Source organism: Artemia franciscana, chromosome 10 (genome assembly GCF_032884065.1).
Source record: "Artemia franciscana chromosome 10, ASM3288406v1, whole genome shotgun sequence".
NCBI lineage: Eukaryota > Metazoa > Arthropoda > Branchiopoda > Anostraca > Artemiidae > Artemia > Artemia franciscana.
This window is the reverse complement of record NC_088872.1, coordinates 8,388,778-8,394,777: the sequence shown is the minus strand read 5'-3', so window position 1 is coordinate 8,394,777 and position 6,000 is coordinate 8,388,778. Positions and strand designations below refer to the sequence as shown.

Sequence of the window (6,000 nt, the reverse complement as noted above, 5' to 3'; positions counted from 1 at the left end):
TTGAAACAGCTGCCCCGTGGGCGCTGGGTCTAATTCTATGTGGATACTCAGAATCAAGCATGTTTCCTTTCCCAATAATAAATCCTATATATAAACAATTAGCAAAATGCATAATTGGCAGCCCTTACCCCTAGGCTGTGAGGCCTCATGCAATCCCTGGTGGCATAGTCATTATGCCTTTGAACGTTTTAAGAACTGGCTTTTAAATTTTGATCTGATTTAAGTGGGGAAAAGCTAAAAACACTAAAGGGGGGGGGGGGTTGATTGATCTCCGGTCACTTTTCTACATCCCCTGAAAGTTTTAACTTGATTTCCTCAGCCATTCCTGAGATTTTGAGTGTGAACTTCCCAACCAGCATGCACTTAGTTTGTTTTGATTTTTGCTAAACACAACGCTAAATGTTTCCTGAAAGTTTCATCTGAATATCTTAAGTGTGTTTGGAGACCCAGGATCAAACTTGCCCTTTTTTCGAAATAAAAAAAACCTCATATATTACCAATGGGCAATTTACATAGCTTAGAGCCCTTGCCTCAGAGGCTATAAGCGGTCTTTTTGTCTCCAGGGACATGGAAATCTTGAAAGATTTAACTTTCCTTGCACTAGAGATCCTAAGAGTACCTTAAAACAGAGGATCACACATCCAATGAAAGCTGTAGAAGACCAGATTAAATGGTTGAAACGGAAAACAGTCACACAAGCTGTGACCAATACTCTTGCAGGTTGTCTTCTGTTGTGAGTATGTTTTTTCTCCTCTTTTATTAAGTTATTTTTATCTTATATAGCTTTTGGGTGTTGATAATATCTGAGTGATTTATTTTTCTCCTTTTTTTTTGGTTTTGCTCTGTCTGTGTTTAATGATGGGTTTAACTTAATGGGTTTACACTGTAAAAAAAAGAATTTCCAACAAAATTTTTTCCTGGAACTTATAAACCAGTCAAAAATTCAGTTGTTTTGTTAAAACTGTGATTTGTGTTTGGAGTCTAGCAGATTATTGAAATTATAGAAGATTAATATACTTTTCGATAGAAAATGTAATTATTAATGTAAATAGGTTTTATTAATCAAAATGGAAACTTTGGTATCGTATCAAATTTGATTGTAATGCCACTTAAAGCAATTTTATCAAATAAATTAGAATTATCATAGAAAAAAGCGAAAGCTAAATGAATTTTTACTTTCAAATAAGTTGAATTTATTTGCCTACAAAACCAACACACAGAAATTTATGTAAAAACATTTCTAGCCAATAATTAGTATTTTGGAACAATTTTTTGGTACTTCTTATGAAATAGTTACAGTGTATTAACAAAAGAGAAAAATCGTTTTTGGCCATTTCTGCATAAACACAAGACAGGGACGACAAAAATTTAAGATCATACTTCACAAGAGCATTTCTGTAGTATGATTGCTTAGATTTTGCTTGGAAACCAACGCTTCCACAAACCACTATGATGAGTCGAAACGACCATCTCTGAGTGGGAGAAGGACTAGTCAAAGTTGCTACAGGTATTACCAGTGTAGTGTTTTAATACTTCCAGCTTGCAGATTTTGATCAATAGCTTAAAATGATCCACTAAAAATCTCCTGATGATCTTACAGTAGCCGGATGCTTCTGCTAGTCAGCCCAAAATTATGAAACTTGCTAGGAGACAGGAGGAAGAGTTTCTAAGGAGAAACTCTGTGAAACTGATGTTCAAAGTTTTTGACCATTCATATTATGATAGTACTCTTAACACGCTTCCTAGCCTTTCCACTCTAGATAAGGAACCAAAAAGTATCATTTTGTGCCACCCATTGGTTAAATATACAATTGGCTATTAAAAAGTATAAAGATATTTTAGAGGGGGGGGAGATTTTCTGGCTGGGATGCTCGGTGAGAGGATCTTTCGTGGAGAAAGGGAATTTTACATGGGATGGGAGCTGAATTTCCCACCATTACTTAAAAACTATTAGAAATTAAATAAAAAAACAAGTTTTTTCCACTGAAAGTAAGGAGACAGAATTAAAGCTTAAAACAAACATAAATTATTACGTATTTGAGGGGGTTGGCCTATCCTCCGCACCTCGCTCTTTACGCTAAAATGTTTTCAAAATTTTACAAAAGCTTATCATTCTAATTAAACGGTCCTTGTGTATCAGGAGTCATTCTTAATAATTGGAACCAAAAGTCAAACTTTAGCGTAAAGAGTGAGGCACTGAGGAAGCGGCAGCCCCTCCAATATGTAATAATTTCTGTTCCTGCTAAGCTTTAAAGTTGCTCCTTACTTTCAGTTGATAAATTCGTTTTTTATCTAATAATAACTAGGGAACTAAGCATTGCCAAACCCCAAATTCTTCTGCTGGGAAAAACTTTCCGCCCTTCCCCGGGGGCCTATGAAGGTCAAGTCATCCTCAAAGTAATAGTTAATTAGATCTTTCAACCATGTTGAAGAAAATGGCTATTTCACAACTTTGGTCAAATAATTTTGGGTAAAAAAAGGGGGAGGGAGTAGCTGCACTTCAATATTTTGGTCACTTGAAAAGGGCACTAGAAATTTTGATTTTCGACCGAATGAGTCCTCTCCTGATCTTTTAGGATTACTGGTTTAATATGATCAACCCTGGGAGAAAAAAACAAACAAGCAACAAATAAACACACATCCGTGATCTTGCTCTCGAAAGAAAAATTCAAAATTCCACAATTTTGTATGCACGAGCTTGAGACCTCTACAGTAGGGTTCTCTGACACTGTGAGTCTCATGGCGTGATTTTCATCAAGATCACTTGATTTCTCATGGGTGGTTTCCCCCTTTTTCAAAAATTAGGCAAATTTCCTCAGGCTTGTAAATTTTGATGGGTAACGTTAAATTTCGTGAATTTTATATATTTTGAAAAAGCATCAAAATTCATTTTATTTATATATCTGTTATTATCAAGTTTCGGTTATTATTGAGCCACGTCGCTCCTTATTTACAGTTCGTTATCACGAACTGTTTGATATCGACCTTTGGCTGAAATTCCAGCACAACAGACTTATGAACGTTACTCACGACACCTTCGATATCTTAATTCTTATTTAGACAAATTTGTAGTTGAACACATAATTTAGCTAGGATGAATGTGAATACATCACTTGATGCCTTTTTATGCTCTTTCTTAATTCAATAATCACTTTTAGAGAACTTGCATTCTGATCCCTTAATGTGGCCCAAAAAGGGAGCAAAGTAGTGTTTCTATTTCAAAATAATATTTCAAGGGGAGTAGGGATTCAAGTCCCAAATTGTGTAATCACATTAAAAAGCACGAATTAAGAAACCTGTTTATTGTGTTTTTTTTATGGAATCCAATTATGTTGACCAAAGGTATTTTTCCGTGAAATTTTACAATCTCAATTTTTATTAATGGATCTATCACAAAAAACCCTCAATCTGGATTGAAGAATATTTAATTCGACTGCAGCCAACTGCGATAAAAATGGCATAAATTGTAAAACTATCAATTCATGTTGTTAATACGATCATTGAATAAATTGATCGGACTCTTCTAACATTGATATCAGCTTTCAAACTGACAGAAATATTTTGAGTGATGAGTGATTGTTAGTGCTGGCATCGTTTTTGGTATATTTATGGAGAGTAGTCTTAGAAAAGATTTCATCATAGTTTATAGTAAAATTTTGGAATTTTTCCCCTGTTTTTGCAATCTCAATCGATAATCTTGATCTAAACTATGATTTTCATTTTGCTATCAGAGTACTACTTTGGATAATGGACCTGTTAAGGAAAAGCAAATTCGACAATCGAGATTGTTACAGAAAACGTAATATTTCCAAACCGATTTGTAAATTTGCAATTAGAATTGTCATAGAAAAAAGCCTATGATTTGTAAAGTTTGTTGACACAATTTATGTATCAACAAAGTTTGGGGTCAGCTGGTAATTTTTGCATTCAGAAAAAACATTATAGTTTTACAATGACTTAATATTATTGATGAAGAATAAGGGGTAAAATGAGTCCATTGTTTGGTAATCTTAAAGCTCCGGAAATTCAATCAAGTCATTAGTAAATCCCTCTAAACATTGTTTCAGTTGATCAATACTTTGATTGCCTTACTGTGTCATTCTGTCAGTTATCAGCTGTTTATTAATTTCGCTGTGATGTTATTTTTGAGGGGTTTTAGGCTCTTTTTAAAAATTCCTGCAAGTTTGTTTTTAAAATGAAATTTACTTTATATTTTCATAAAAATAATAATAACCATTCCTGAATCAGCTGCAAACGGTGCTTTTTTCTCACTTGGCAGTCTTTTTGTAGAAATGTGTTTTAAACTGTTACTTCCTATAGGGGCCGCATTAAGGGCTCAAAATGTAATTTCTCTAGAAGCGATTATTGAATTAAGAAAGAGCATAAAAAGCATATGAAGTGATGCATTCCCGTTCATCCCATCTAAATTCTGTTGTCAACTACAAATTTACTCTGATAAGAACTGGGATGTCGACGATATCATGAATGACGTTCATAAGACAGTTGTGCTGGAATCTCAGTCTAAGCTCGATAATAACTAGGGAACTGAGCATTGTCAAGCGCCAAATTCTTCCGCTGGAAAAAAGAATATCTAGGATCGAATCCAGTATGACAGATATAGCTCGAATCAAAACTGGATTATCTTTTTCGATGGCTTGAAACTAAACCCTGAAATTAATATAAAATATACTAATTCAGAAGTGATTCATAGCCTTAGGATGCTCCCTGATTACAATTCAAACAACCTTATCAGTGGCAACAGATTTAGAATGAATCCAGAACCATGTAAGCCAAATAAAGTCACCACTTTATTGGGAAGATTTAAGTCTCAACAAATAGCGGATACAATTTTTTTCCTGGAAAATGGAAACTCACAAAATCGAACATTTCTGCATCGGAGAACCCAATAAAAAAACAAAATCCCTTGATCGCTGGATTGTAGAGCCAAGTTGCAGGATAAGGCTACAGGACGATCTCGAGTGACATTTCAATATTAATGTCAATTAATTACTGTTTTTCTCATTTTTTCGTCTTTGGTTTGTATTTTAAGCATTAACTTCTGTATTTTATCGGTTGGTTAATAATTATTTAAAATGCCAGTTTTCTCAGTGGCCATTAAAATTCAGTCACGCAAGTCATTTATGTTTCAGTTGCATAATTGACAGTCATATTTCTTATTTCCACTTTTCATGACTCCTTTTATTTTTCGAACAGCTCAAGAAGGCTCAGATGAGAAAGGGAGGCCTTGCTCTTCATATAGATATCTTTCTTAGATATCTTTTTAGACATGTTTCTTAGAATGTTGAAGTTTTTAAGTCATTAGTGTGTTGCCAATGAAGTGTGCACCTACTAAAAATTACTGAAACACCAACGACCCTAATTAATGAATTATTTCTAATTTACCAATTCCTTGTAGCTATATCTTGGCCCTTCCTCAACCTTCATTTAATACAAATGCACTGTGAATAACTATTTGATATTGTTACTCCGAAAAGGATCAATAACGATTGACTATGAGATTGACTTTTTGAGACAGATTTTAATACCCATTTTAAATTATTTTTTGATTCAGTGAGAACTCAAATCTAACAAACTTGCAATTCCTCATCTCCGTGGGATCGGCAAAAAATCAAAGTTTTTAAATCTTTGGATGATGATTCTCGTTTTGCTCAAATGCTGTAGAAGAAAGAATTATCTTCGAAAAACTTCCAGGCTTGCTCTCAAGTATCTCACCTGAATGAATACAGGAGTTGAAGTAACGTATTTAAATCAAATTAACCGGGCAAAATCTTATTTCTATTCTAGAAGGTTTTATAAATGTAGGGAAGATGTAAACTAGTGAATAACAAATCTTATTTTGAAATAGCTTATCTAAAATTACTGGCACAAGAGCCTATAACAGAGTTTGAAATTTGTAAGATTGTCTCTTCCCTAAAGGGCACTTCCTCGTGATGCCGTAGATGATAATTCCTGCTAAGCTTATCAATTTCATTTTACCTG

At 34.1% G+C, this 6,000-nt stretch overlaps 1 pseudogene; it reads left to right on the top strand.

Annotated features, from left to right (window-relative positions):
- Positions 1–1,370: 1,370 nt before the first annotated feature.
- On the top strand, positions 1,371–1,481 carry LOC136032519 (small nucleolar RNA U3; annotated as a pseudogene).
- Positions 1,482–6,000: the final 4,519 nt, after the last annotated feature.